The following is a 15701-nucleotide window of genomic DNA, read 5'->3' on the forward strand; positions in this document are numbered from 1 at the left end:
GCCTTCAATAAAAAAGTCCAAAAACTTGTGTCCTACACTGCATAATTATTCTGTCTAAAGGAAAAGACTATATGACGGACATAAAGCAAGCAATCAGTGTTTTTGTTTCTAGTGGTTTAAATAGATTATATAACAGTAAAAATTATGACAGAATTATGTATGGTCTGATTATTACTGTGAATACTTGGGAAACGGCATAATTTGTGTGTAAAAATATAAAGCTTTGGGCATTATGTGTCATTATATTTGTATTTAGTCTTTTTAATTTTTACTGATAAATCTAACTCTATGTGGATTGATTTATGTGGATTATGTGGAAGTCAAATGACGTCAAACTGACATTTCCCGCAAGTTATAAATCACCATTATAAGCTTATCATTGTGAACAGGGGTAAGGTAAGAAGAACTGTCATTTTTATGTAGTTGCTCCAACTGTTTTTTTTTGTTTGTTTATTTTGAACCAAAGAACGTTACAGATTGCAGCTTTAAGATAACAAGTCTTCTTTGTTTAGTCAAGAAGCAACAGATAATCCTTTGCTTGTGTAGGAGCTGTTGGTTAAAACAACGTAAAAGTTAAAAGTTAAAACAACGTAAGACAAACGAAATGTAGCCTACTCCCTCATCATTATATAAACAGAGCCGGAGTGGCCAATTATATTATTATATTATTATTTAGTCTTTTTACTGATACATCTAACGAAAAAATACCGATAATAAAACGTTTTACTTCAAACATTTCATGATGTCTTTACTCTGGACGCTGTTTAGAATCAGACTTCAAGAATGATTCACTCTTGTGAGTCGACTCTTTATAAAAGGAAAACATGAATTGATTCATTTACAATCATCTGGGCAACCGTCTCGCGAATTGATATCTTTTGGCGCGGTAACCGGAAACTTAAGAAAACAAAAAGAGCAACGAATAAAGCGGAATATCTACCTAGCAAAAGTCGTTTTCCAGGCAGAGATGGAGAGATATGTGCAGATATGAACGACTTTGGACGGCAGGTAAAGAAATAGTTCAAAAGAAAGAGTATTAATATGCTACAGACGAAGGCCCCTCATCTAACTTTGACTTCATGCCGTGCTGCACAGACCGATCTTGTTCTCGCGGTAACTTATTCACGATTAGTCTGCACAGCACGAATACACTTATTTTAGTAGGCTACCCTACTGCTATGTTTAAACAAATATAGTTAGAGAAGTAGGCTACAGTGCAGTGAATAACTATCCATCTAGTATAGCATTTGCCTTAATGTTACAATACAATGTAAATGAAGTAATTGATATAAACATGCACGTGGGCATTACATACAGATACACCTTTGCATTTATTAAAGTCAAATGTTTTTAGTGGGATATTAGTACTACCTCTGCCCTGTTTGAGACACAGCCTCGGGTGATGTTAGGTGTTACTGGGATATTTCACTATACAAAGGTGAAAACCGATTGTTTCCCGCTTCAGGGATTAGCAGTGTCATTAAGCATCCGTGAATCACAGAGGCCGTCCATCGCCTATTGACTCACACTTTGCTCATTAAAAAGAGTCAGCCAGCTCTGCTCTCTCTTTGTCTCTCCATAACTCTCTCTCCATCCCACATTTTCCTCTCATTAAGCTGCATTCGGCTAATAGGCTAAAACCTGCTATCCCCACTATTGCTGGCCACTGCAGTGCCAGGGGGGAAAGGAGTGAACTACTGCACTCACACCCCAAGCACTTCACCCTCCCAAAGGAGACACCTCTGTGACTGGAGCACACCTCGAGTCCTTTAAAAACGGTCATTTAATGATGCACTGCAACTGTGTTTTTTAAAGAGTTTGAGTTTGTGGTGGAATAAATGTATTCTCGAGAGATTCTCTGGTGAAGAGATAGACAATTACTGGTGTTTTGTAGTGCGTTAAAGAGATGGTGCAATAGCAGTGCGTCTTTGCTTAGGGCTTTCAGGGCTGTGATTTTTCTTCAGATTGCAAAATATCCATCCCTCTGATCAGTGAGTTCACCTTTGGTAGTAAAAGAAATAACGACTTTCAAGAATATTGCACTGAATATCGGTAACATTTACATTTATTGACCATATTTTTTGCATATGCAATAATAAGAGAACCCACACTGAAATCAATGTCCTAGTAACACTGAGTAACCTCTTTCTGATAATCTTACGCATTTGTGGAATTCACATCGTACAAATTCATACAAAATCATCTCTTTGTAATTATTACCTTTCCGTGAGATCAAGTTGATTGTGGAGGTATAAGGGTATAAACAGCTGAAATGTAAATGCACTAAAGTTTATCTTAACAGTAGTGGTTTGTGAAATGTACAATTACTATAATACTGATCATGATCATAATTTGATCTTTATAGTGGTGCACGATATACTGGCCGCCGATATAAAATCGGCCGATATGGTCGTTTTTGTTTTTTGCACATCGGCATCGTTCTGATGTCAAAATAGGGCGGATGAGGCCGATAATCATTCCTGTGTATTTGACGTGTGTGTAGGAGATGTGAGTGTGGGGGCGATGATGTTTGTTTTTGCACGAGCGCATAAGTTACACTTGTGTGCTGAAGCAGGTTCTGTCGTCTGCCTGGTCGTTCTTCAAAGTGTCTGAAAAAGATCCTCGCTATGCTGTATATGCAATGAGAGTGAGGGCCGGGTGACGCGAGGGGGAGTTTGGGAAAAATTGTTCAACACAACCAATTTGATCACCCACTTAAAAAATAAGCATCCCGAAGCTTACAAAGAGTATGGGAAATCAGCTAATTGATGACATTTTGCACATGGGTAAAGATGGCCACTGCCCAATCAGTAATTTCTGGAAATAAATTACAAAAGTAAAAAAAAAGTGTTTTGGCAAATAGCTCTTTATTTGATTATCATAAAAATTTGTTTTCTATACAGAGATATCGGCAGCGGCAAATATCGGTATCGGCCATAACAGACAAGAATCATATTGGTTATCGGTATCGGCCAAATTTTTCACATCGGTGCATCACTAGATCTTTATGATCATAAAGGCAGTAAACATTATTGTAACAAATAGTATCAAATGCATGCAATTGTTTAGAAACAGTCCAGACTAAATCTTGTTGCATAGCTCAAAAATACATCATGAAGTCACTACTTGCTATTCTGTAACCATTTCATGAAATGTAAGGCCATTAGAAGGATTTAGAGAAAGAAAAGAAACAAAAAACAGTTAATTCACATTTACTCTTCAAAGGGCATGCAAGACTGTCATGTTACTGATGTAGGTGTTCTAGACAGTATCAGCAAAGCCACCTGCATTTGAGGTGGGATCCAAGACAGACGTAATCAACCAAATTAAACTTGTTTATAGTGTTTGATTCACTAGCTTTTTATCTTTCTTTAACAACAGGGTATCATGCAGACTTTCTTTTTGCATTATTCTTTTAGACTGCACATTGTGCATATGCACAAATGTACATAGCTTTTGGATTATGTGTCACATCCAAACTATGGCCTTCCTTCATTTATTTGGTGCCGGGCTGACAGTTTCTATATTTTTTGCATATTTGTTATATCATTGATATTAATTTTTGGGATCAACTGGAGCCTATCACAGTGCACAAACTGAAATTTTGCTATTAATAAATATAGGCAGGAATTTGTCTGGATTAAGGAAATGTAGTATTCTGTATCACCACTCACAATTGTTAAGTATAATTCTTTATAAGCATTTTTGATACATTTTTAAGTATTTTAATGTTTCACTCAAGAAAAGTATTTTGCTGCATTTGTAAAAGTGATGATGCAGTAAAGCTTCTTTTAATTTAATGTTCACTTTTAATTGAACTCGCAAGTAAGGACAACGCTTTGATGTTACCTCTTTTAAAATTAGATGTATATTTGACTTTATTTCAATCATTGTGCTCGCCATGCTTATCACTCACACTAAAATGTGGTATTAAAGTCTTTTTTGTTAATATAAACACATTATTTTAGTGTGAAGCATAAAGCATTTCTTTTAAAAAAGTAATAATTGAAAGAAAAAGTATTTAATTTTATGCTTTTTACTACGCATGCACGCACGCACCCACACGCACACACACATGCACGCACAAACACACACACACACGCACACGCACACACACACACACACACACACACACACACACACACACACACACACACACACACACACACACACACACACACACACACACACACACACACACACACACACACACACACACACACACACACAAAATACGGTCTGTTCAGTGCTTTAATGTTTTCATTGCTTTCTTCTGAACCATTGTGTTTGAACGGAGGGGCGTTCCTGGGCATGTATTGTACAGCTGCTGGTTGGCTAGGGGGCAGGTCCAGACACACCCCCAGGGAAAGAGGAAATGAAGGGTTGGTCTGATCAGACTGACATACTCATTCACTTTTGAAATCACTTAATTGTCCTTATTAGTTCAATGAATGTTCTGTCAAGCACTCTGGAAAACAATTTGTTCTCACATCCTAATATATCTGTATCCTCCCCTGATATAGTGGTTTCCTCACAGTTGGTCTGATATGCAAAGCTCATTATAATCATAAGTATGCTTTAAGGAATAGTACACCTAAAAATGAAAATTCTGTCATTATTTACCCGCCCTGTTGTACTGTATGAGTTTCTGTATTCTATTGAACACAAAAGAAGATATTTTGATAAATGATGGAAAGCAGTTGACGATAGCATTTGTTTATCCTACTAAGTCAGTGGGTACCATCAACTTTGTGGTTACTATCATTTATCAAAAAGATCTTCTTTTGTGTTCAACTGAATAAAGAAACTCGTACAGGTTTAAAACAACACAAGGGTAAATAAATAATGACATAATTTCCATTTTTGGGTAAATTATCCCTTTAAGTTTTATACTGTAGAAAGGTTAATGATAAATATAATTTCAGGAAAAGGCAGCAGTAAGGAGGGAAAGGCAGCGATACACTAGTTAAATAAAAAAAATTGCTACATATGTCAGTGTAAATGCTTGTTATATTTCATGTCTAATGCATAATTTGAAATGCTTTTTATTATACCTACAGGAATTGCGTGCAAAATGAGATGCAAGAACTAGAGGCGATCCCTGATATACACCCTTTCCGATCTACACGGCAGGCCCAGCCTGCTAAAACTTTTTGCTTTGTAAGTAATTGTCTGTGTGAAAATTAGCTGTGTAAATGATTTCATTTGACATCCGGTGTAATCTGTATAAAATGTGACAGATAAAATGAATTGGTCAGCAGTTATGGATGTATTTAGTTTTAATATTCAGTTAGTTGAATGTAAATGATGTAACTGGAGATGTTTGTTTGAGGAGGGAAAGCTTCCAGCGCATCAGTGTTGCCAGATCTAACGTACATCAACTATGGTTTCAACATTTCAATTATTTTTAATATCTGAGGTGAACATGCATAATCTCAATTATTATGATCATGAAATTAAATCATTTTCTTTTCCACAAATCTATGTTATTTTTCAGCATTGATAAGGCGATTAATGCATGACAGCATAACTGGTGATACCTGCATCTGTTCCTCATTTCAAGGTAATTAAGGCCATTTCAGCTCTCTTTATATATGATTTCAGGTTTCCTCCTCCTGCTGTCTTTATAATGCTTTGTATGAAGATAATTTAATCAGTTTGTTTCCCATTGTCTATGGATGTTATGAATTTTATTGCATCTCTAGAGAAAAGCACTGCATGCTTGTGAATTTCTTTATGTAGTCATTTATCAGTAAATGAGAAAGTTTTTAGTGGAAAAATGACCACATCATACATATTTTTTGGAGGAAGTGAGCTTAAGTGGTGGTTGCAGTGGTTATTTTCCTTCAAATGGGTTTTAACAAAAAGTTCAGTCAGATCTGTATCTCAGTGTGTATGTCCAAAGGGGCGCAGACAAGTGGCATGTAACAAAGTTGTTTTAAGCATTGCTGCATTACCTGTCACAGTACTCAAATTTGTCACTAAGAAAGTAGCCCTAAGCAACACAATAGCTGGAACAATAGAGATGACTATCCTAGGTAAACATATCTGATCAAAGGAGTTTAAAGATCAATTGCTTTTCAAGTGTTTGGCATTCCTGGTCCTGCTTCTTTTGAAGTCCTTAACTGTCCGTCTTCAAAGCAATTGTTTGCGCATTGCCATAAAATTTAAATATTACTATACGGATGTATAGTAATACAGTTTTTTTGCTGTTGTGTCTGGTTCACATTCCTAGGTTCATTTGAAAATTACAAAAGATAATGCGTATGAGATCACAGACTGTGGCTTCATGGATAATAGAAGTTAAAGGGTTGCTGCTTATTGTTTTATCTCAGACAAAATTGATGATAATATGGTCCTTATTATTCATGTGGCTGTTTAGATCTCCCCTAGAGTTAAACATGTTTTAAACATGATTTTTACAGTTTTGGAATCCTTTCAGCCGATCTCCGGGTCTGGCTGTACCACTTTTAGCATAGCTTAGCATAATCCATTGAATCTGATTAGACCATTTAGCATCACACTCAAAAATGACCAAAGAGTTTCAAAAATTTACCTATTTAAAACTTGACTCTTCTGTAGTTACATTGTGTACAAAGATCAATAGAAAATTAAAGTTAAGTTTTTCTTTTTTGGCTGTTATGACTAGGAACTATACTCTCAGTCCGGCGTAAAAATCAAGGACTTTGCGGCCGTAACATTGGTGCAGCAGGCACAATGATATTACCCAGCACCCGAAAATAGTCCCAACTTTGTAACTTTCAATAGCTGGGGACTATTTTTGGGCACTGCTTAATATCATATATCACATCAGGAAACAGGTTATTTATTTATTTAAGTTTATTTGTATAGGGACAGATTAGGGCTGCAGCTATCGATTCTTTTTGTAATCGATTAATCTAGCACTGAATCGATCGATTAATCGAGTAATCAAATAAAAATGTTTTGTGTGTTTTTAAACAACCAAAACAAATAATGCATAACGAAAATGACTTGGCTGTAAAATGTTCAAGCATTTGGCTTTTATTTCTAAAAAAAACAGAGGTATTTGGCTCCAAAAAATAACCCTATTTATTTCAATTTTTACCCATTTAGTGTTTATAAGTGCCAGTGCCAACAATTAAACACTTTAATTTATTAATATGCACAACAGGTTTCATGCTGTAATCTAGCCCTGACATCAAAGTAAATATCTGGTTTATGTACATTTCTACACCTGCAGCATTTACCATTAGGCTACTAAAATATAATATATCATTTCTGGGGTGACCCTATTTGCTATGGTAACAACCTGTGTGTGTGCCCACATGTGCACCTGTGTGTGTACGCGTGCTGTGCGTGAGGAAGAGTGACACGCCAGTCAGACGTTCAGTTGCTTTATTGCATTTTGGTACGGCAGAAATACATACATTCATTTTCAATAGAGCGCTGCATTTGGTTTTCATCACTTGCATTGCGGTGCATTTTAGGTTAAGAATCCGTTCGAAAAATCACAACATCACGTCCCGCTGTATACAGTGAATGCATGCTGAAATTATTGTTGCGTGGCTACATAAAAGTTTAAGCATATGTGATGCATTGCGCGATCGGTCTCTTGCGTGAGAGAGAATAACTTCCTTATGCTAAACTCCAATAAAACCGAGATTATTATTATTGAACAAAATATGTCAGATTACAAGTTGCCCATATATGATTGCACTGTGGTGCCGTTTTTTGGTACACACACCTGTGCAGTGCATGCGTGTGTGTAAAGGGGTTATACTCTCCTGCAATTGAACGTGAATACGTTTACTACTTAAAAACATCAAAGCTAAACATCATATCTAGTCAAACCGCATAACGACATCGCTACAAATACAGTATGGGATTAAAATCAGCGGAAGCTACGTTACCTTGTTTCATCGACGCTTGGTGAAACAGCAGTGGATGTTTTCGGTTCAGATGCTGAATGTAATGATAATGTAATGATCCCAATTCCAAACTTTAGACATTCTCTCTCTGCCGTTTATGGACATATTCGCTCCGCCATCGCGCCAACTAAATTCAAAATGTATCACGCGCTATGATGTGCTTCCTGAACATTGAACAACGGTTCGTGTAAATCAGATCTCGGCGCGTGTAGTGCGCGTCATAGGAATTTAACGAGGCTTCGAGGCAGAATTTTTGCCGAGGAATTTTTTTAATCGAGTAAATCGAGTAACTCGATGAATCGTTTCAGCCCTAGGACAGATACAATAAACATAGACGAAACTGAAAAGACAGACATCAGATGCATGCATCATAGTGCTTGTAGCTCAAGCTAATTTGCAACACTTTTCTTTGCAGAAGGTCTGCATTTGTTAAAATAGAACAAAACAAATTTCAAATTAATATTTAATGTCCCTTTCCTTACTTACGAGGTAAATAGCCATGTAATAACCGGGATAATATACAGGCAGCCGGCTGTTATGGCGAAATAAGCCCATTCCGTTTGATACAAGACCCATAACAATAGCTATGTTTTCATCACCATGATTTTATGCGCATTTTAAAGTATCGCATCAAAAACAAGTGATGGAAATGCCACATTTTGAATAAAAAACGTTTTTATGCACGCTTGAGGTGGTTTTTGACTTCTGTGAAAAAGAGTAAATAATGTGAATAATGAGATATGGAAATACATTTGCCGAATAAATTCTGATGTAGCAAATATTAAACCCAAGGGACTGACCGTCTTGCTGTTTCTGCTGAAGTTGTCTTTACCATATACAGTGAGGAAAATAACTATTTGAAAACCCAGCTATTTTGCAAGTTCTTCCACTTAGAAATCATGGAGGGGTCTGACATTGTCATCGTATGTGCATGTCCACTGTGAGAGACATAATCTAAAAAACAAACAAATCAAAATGTATGATTTTTTAACTATTTATTTGTATGATACAGCTGCAAATAAGTATTTGAACACCTGTCCCATGTACAGAAAAACACCCCCGAAGCATGATGCTACCACCCCCATGCTTCACAGTAGCGATGGTGTTCTTGGGATGGTACTCATCATTCTTCTTCATCCAAACATGTTTGGTGGAATTATGACCAAAAAGTTCTATTTTGTCTCATCTGATCACATGACTTTCTCCCATGACTCATCTGGATCCTCCAAATGGTCATTGACAAACTTAAGACGGGCCTGGACATGTGCTGGTTTAAGCAGGGGAACCTTCCGTGCCATGCATGATTTCAAACCATGATGTCTTAGTGTATTACCAACAGTAACCTTGGAAACAGTAATCCCAGCTCTTTTCAGGTCATTGACCAGCTCCTCCCATGTAGTTCTGGGCTGATTTCTCACCTTTCTTAGGATCATTGAGACCCCACGAGGTGAGATCTTGCATGGAGCCCCAGTCCGAGGGAGATTGACAGTCATGTTTAGCTTCTTCAATTTTCTAATGATTGCTCCAACAGTGGACTCTTTTTTAACAAGCTGCTTGGCAATTTCCCCGTAGCCCTTTCCAGCCTTGTGGAGGTGTACTATTTTGTCTCTAGTGTGTTTGGACAGCTCTTTGGTCTTGGCCATGTTAGTAGTTGGATTCTTACTGATTGTATGGTGGACAGGTGTCTTTATGCAGCTAACAACCTCAAACAGGTGCATCTAATTTAGGATAATAAATGGAGTGGAAGTGGACATTTTAAAGGCAGACTTACAGGTCTTTGATGGTCAGAATTCTAGCTGATAGACAGGTGTTCACATACTTATTTACAGCTGTATCATACAAATAAATAGTCAAAAAAATCATATATTGTTATTTCTGGATTTTTTGTAGATTATGTCTCTCACAATGGACATGTACCTACGATGACAATTTTAGACCCCTCCATGATTTCTAAATGGGAGAACTTGCAAAATAGCATTTTCCTCACTGTATGGGGCTCAATGTCGTTTTTAGGCCCTTGCTGCTAGTGCCTGCATCAAAAATGGCACATTCCTTCTTCTATGCACAGCATTAAACTAATAACTTGCACTATCGTGACTATATGCAATCCTGTCTTCTTTTCCAAGCATGCCTTGTTTTGTTAACCGTAGGTTACTAGGTTACCAATACCACCGCCATACAATCTAAGAACTTGATGGAAACCTGATTTGCATTTTTTTTTTGCGAATTTTGAAAAGATTCACTTTACGTTTGGATGGAAACCCAGCTACTGTCTGGCTTATTTCTCCGATAACAGCTGACTGCCTCTATATTATCCCTTACATAAAAGGAAACAAGATGTAGTTACTGAAGCCATCTTGAATAAAACTTCTACATATCAATGTAGAGTGTACAGTGTACAGGTTTACTGTAAAGATAAAGCTGAAATCATAATTTACAACAGTTGATTTTTTCGTCATATGTACAGTAGTGCCAAGACCAAGTCTTTTCTGAGTCCTTTCAAGCTTTAAGCTTGAATTTGAACTACAGTATCATATATATATACTTCAAGTCCTAATGACTGCAGTAATAAACCCAGTCTGTACTCAACCACATCACACGCAAGGTGATGATTATGATTAAGCTGAAAAGAGAGAAAGAAACATTGCAGTTATTAATTCACTTCTTTTCTTTCAACTCTTGAATGTTTGTCATGGGTGGTCAGCTGTAATCAGTTTACCTCATGCTTTTCCATGCATGTTAAATCAGTCAATGTGCATTTGCACAAACAGTTTAACTCACTGGAGTTAATCTGCCTGTAAAGTTGTTCTCATGCTTCTATAGACAGAGAGAGAAACAAAACATTCAGTTTTTAATCCATGAGCCCTCAGCCTCCTCCTCATGTGCCTCCCTTCAGTAGGGATTTATCCACAATTCTAGTTGCTAGTCGTCTCTCACACACAAACATTTTCTAGATAATTTATAAAGCTATGCTCTTGCAATACTCGCAAATACCATATGAACTTTTCTCATTTGGCCTTAAATTGGTTACCCAAGATAACACTGCCATGTGAAAGCTTTTTTTAAATGCATTCCTGTAAAGAGTTGCTGTCAACATTTAAGCACCTTGTCAGGGTCCAATAATTATTTCAAAACTGAAGGCGTTTCTAATGGACTGATCAGTCCAGTGCTCTCCAGCTACAACCCATTTAACTCCTTAATGCTATATAATGTCTCTCTCTCCATCTAATCTGTGGGTTCTGGCAATGTTTGGAAAGAGCAAGAGAGAGCAAGAATAAATGAAAGAGAGAGAGAGACTTTAAGAGGCAGACAGACAGAAAGAGTTATAAAGTCTGTTCCTCTCCACTACTGGCACAGGTCTCATTCTGGCACAGGTCCTTCTCGTTTGCTTCTATGCCAGCAGTTTGCATCTCAGCATGCCAGGACGGACCTCCTTTAAAACATTGTTTAATACCCTCTTAAATCTTTTTTCAAGTTTTTCTTGATCTTTTTCTTAAATATTAAAAAAATCTGTTTTTTTACGTAAAATCATTTTTTATTTTGTGAAAATATAACATTGATAGCTTTAATATTGACTGAGTAAGGTCATGCCAAAAATGGATATTAAAGTAGAATCAGTGATTAAAATCAAACTTTGATACATATCTCATAATTAGATTATGAGACTTTAGCCTGGATTTCATAGACAGAGTTACAAATTTGATTCAAGATCTTTAGTATAAAATGTGTGTAGTTTTTTTTTTAAATACATTCTTTCTCTTAAAATAAAAAGAATCGAGTTGTACATGGGCAGTGCTAGATTTAGAGCCACATTTTAATTAAGGCTTTTATTTAAGCTGAAATCTGTTAACTCTACTCCAGAAAGTGTGATACTTTTATAACGATTCATACACCAGTTATGAGGCAATTGTGTCTTCATTAGTGCAATTTCTTCATGCACGTTTCTGCAATGTGTAAAAGAATTAATTTCAGTATTTTAAAATATCTAAAATACAATGCAGTGGAAGTTTTAATATATATTCAGTGCAAGGTACCTTTTCAATTTTTTTTAGAAATCCCATTCACACAGCACTTTGGTCCCAGAACATTTTCATAAAATTTCAAGAGAAGCTTCTGCATGAACACAAACACGTCCTGTAAATTTTCTGCGATCGCTGTCATTTAAACGCGAGCGGGAGTAATGACGAGTTTATATGGACGTGAATTAATATTATGTCGGAATCCGCTGCTAGTGTTGTAACTAAACATGCTGCACAGTGTTTTGTACACGAATATGTTAGAGCTTTCTAGTGTTGGGCGATATGCCCTATTTTGAGATCGTCCTATCGTCAGCCTGTGAGATCGGCGATACACGATAGCATCGGGGGCGGGGCAGTAGTTTACTCATTTTTTATTAGATAAATTTTTACTCATTATAACAAGTCACTTGATGGATGGACAAAAAAGAACAAGAGCAACACCGTCATGACCGCAACCTTCTTAAAACTGATGCCATTAATGCAAGCGCGTCATTAAAACCCTAACCATGATTACTTAATAACTGTAATAACATGCATCTGCGCACGCACACACACGTGCGCGCACATACAAACAATTTAATGCATTTGTTTAGTGCTGTTGCAGAAGGCTACACGTGTCAAGCAGTGGTGCTCTCAGAGGAGCCTTTTTAAACGCATCGGTCCAGCGGAACGCGATCATATTTTAAACATAATCATAAATTAAACACGAGGGATGTATTGCTACAACTCCTTGAAATGCATATCATAAACAGGATTAATACCTAGTGATCTGACTTCGGACAGAGCGCAGCTCTCTGCACGTACGCGAGAGAGAGAGATAGGAGCTAATATGCAGCGTGTCATATTTTAAACAAAAAGTAAAGTTTGCCTCAGCTCGCATGAAACGCATTAAACTAAACAAAGACATAAGGATTACTACTTTAGTTTATGTTTAGACTTCGGACAGACGCGAGAGCGCATGCACGTGAGACAGAGAGAAGCGCAGCTGCTCATGACGCGGCATGCTAGATTTACTGCTAGAAGGAGTCCAAGACGCGCGCATTAAGTGCAGGTACGTGCAAGAAGGAATTATCTTTTTACAAGCTCTGCGCGTAAAGTGAAGCCCACAAACCCTCATGCGAGGAAAAGCATGCATTGTGGATGTTAATGTAAAACTATGATGATAATAATAATAACCATTCGCCAACTATCGTCATGACTATCGCCATGAAAGCCTGCCATTGGTGATATGTCTGAAGATCGTCGATACACGATACTATCGTCTATCGGCACAACCCTAGAGCTTTCTCTGATATTTCAGCACAATTGATGAAATAAGATGAAACGCGGACATCAGTCGCTTTAGTTTTATCAATGAAAGGCTAAAAATAGCGCTGTACACCGTGTGTTTGCGCCAGAAGTCAGAAAAGACGTTAAACATTGTGTTCAGTACCTCAGATTAAATAAATGAGTGGAGAGAAGGCGGTCTCCTGTGGCTGTTCAAACACATTCAACCACATGTGCGTTTACACTACAAAAACAATCTGATAGAAAGGGTTTTCAACTACCTCTGAATGTGGTCGAAAGTGGACGAGCTCAAAACGTTTTGAACACAGTTTACACCTGGCATTAATGTCGTCCACTTGTGATCCGATCGACGAAAACGCAGCTTAATGTGTAAACAGCCTCTATAACGCACGTGTTTGGTTTCTCGAGAGAGAGAGAAATCACAGATAATTAGCAAACTTAAGACGCTGTGGATAAACCCAAGTGCAGGACTTTAAATATGTCCTGTGTCTTTACAGAATTTTTACGGTATGTGTGTGAATGCAGACACAGTTTCCAGAAAATAATTGTCAGTGTAAATTAACTAAAAATCAAACGATCCTGGACAAATCCCGGATGTATTTTCTGTGTATTTTCCGTAATCTATGTGTGAAAAGACTTTTTTAAGTACATTTTAGGTGTCTCCAAAGAAGTTATAGCTCAAAATATCATATAGATTTATTTATTATAGCATGTTAAAATTGTCACTTTGTAGTTGTGAGCAAAATGTGCCGTTTTTGGGTGTGTCCTTTAAAATGCATATGAGCTGATCTCTGCACTAAATGGCAGTGCTGTGGTTGGATAGTGCAGATTAAGGGGCGGTGTTATCCCCTATTGATATCACAGGGGAACCAATTTCAATGACCTATATTTTTTCACATGCTTGCAATGGTTTACCAAAACTAAGTTACTGGATTGATCTTTTTCATATTTTCTAGGTTGATAGAAGCACTAGGGACCCAATTATAGCACTTAAACATGAAATAAGTCAGTTTCCATGATATATCCCCTTTAAAACATACCTTTAAAAAAAGTCTTTCCTGACAATAACATAGTACGAATGCAAATAAAATAAATACATAACTTACAAAGGGACCAGACAGATATTTCCAACAAATTGTATGACATTATACTCCACATGCTGAGTAGAGTGACATACAGAAAGAGTTGAATAGTAAGAGAGAAACAGAGACCACATAATGCTTTCTAAGAGGCTGCCAGCTTCTTCCCCTGTGATAAGCTCAGTTTGAAATCACAATGGTGTCTCCAGACTGCAGCGTTAACCCCTCAACAGGCATCTACGTATGTCCGTGCTCTTATCAAGACCCACTTGCTATATCGCACTTCAGCTCATTATCGACACACTCCCGAAATTGTGTTTATATATCTGACGCTCAGGAACCCCCTGCTGAATGGTGTTTATAACAGAGACTCATATGTAGATCAGAAAATGTGTGAGTGTGCCAAATGCGATTCACACTGGACGCTGAGCAGGAGACTTCATCGAATGACTGAAAGGGAATACTCTGACTGTTCATATTTTAATAAAATAAGACGTCTTGAAACACAGAATGTATGAAAATTATATTGTGGGTCTATGGTGTGCACTCTTAAAGGGGACATTTCACAAGATTTTTCTAGATGTCAAATAATCGTTGGTGTCCTCAGAGTACGTATATGAAGTTCTAGCTCAAAATACCATATAGATAATTTATTATAGCATCTTAAAATTGCCACTTTGTTGATGTGAGCAAAAATGTACGGTTTTGGGTGCGTCCTTTAAAATGCAAATTAGCTGATCTCTGCATTAAATGGCAGTGCCGTGGTTGGATAGTGCCGATTAAGGCGCGGTATTATCCCCTTCTGACATCACAAGGGGAGACAAATTTCAATGACCTGTTTTTTCACATGCTTGCAGAGAATGGTTTACCAAAACTAAGTTACTGGGTTGTTCTTTTTTACTTTTTTTGCTTGATAAAAGCACTGGGGACCCAATTATAGCACTTAAACATGGAAAAAGTCAGATTATCATGATATGTCCTCTTTAAAAACAAAGTTGCTTAAAAGGTTCTTTACTGCAGCATTGCTATAGAATAACAATTTTTTATTCCTCCTTAGAAGAACTATCTTAAGAATCTAAACAACCTTTTTCACTACAAATAATGTTTTGGGAACAGAAAGAGGCCCTTCAGTAGGGTGTAACAATACATCGATATGGATTGATGCATCGATTTTATTTCTAACGATCTGATGCATCGATGTACCTTTATTTTGACACTCTCATGTCCTCAATCCTTGATGTAACGTCCATCTACGCATTTTCACCAAAACGCAAATTTTTTTATTTTCATTTGCTAGCATCAGCAAGTGAATGTGATTCAGCAACAGATCGGTTGTAGCAGCGAAAACACAGCGAAAGAGACAGAAGACGAGCGTGTGTTTAGCACTGCAGGTGATATTGTCCTTT

At 37.2% G+C, this 15701-nt stretch overlaps 1 long non-coding RNA gene across 1 annotated transcript in view; it reads left to right on the forward strand.

Annotated features, from left to right (window-relative positions):
• Positions 1–1620: 1620 nt before the first annotated feature.
• The window catches only part of LOC141368799 (uncharacterized), a 129404-nt gene continuing 115323 nt past the window's right edge, over positions 1621–15701 (forward strand). Inside the window, exons 1-3 of the long non-coding RNA XR_012372139.1 lie at positions 1621–1778; positions 5061–5160; positions 5498–5563. This is a non-coding gene — a long non-coding RNA (uncharacterized lncRNA). The remainder of the gene's footprint in view (positions 1779–5060; positions 5161–5497; positions 5564–15701) is intronic.

Source organism: Misgurnus anguillicaudatus, chromosome 11, assembly GCF_027580225.2.
Source record: "Misgurnus anguillicaudatus chromosome 11, ASM2758022v2, whole genome shotgun sequence".
Classification (NCBI taxonomy): domain Eukaryota; kingdom Metazoa; phylum Chordata; class Actinopteri; order Cypriniformes; family Cobitidae; genus Misgurnus; species Misgurnus anguillicaudatus.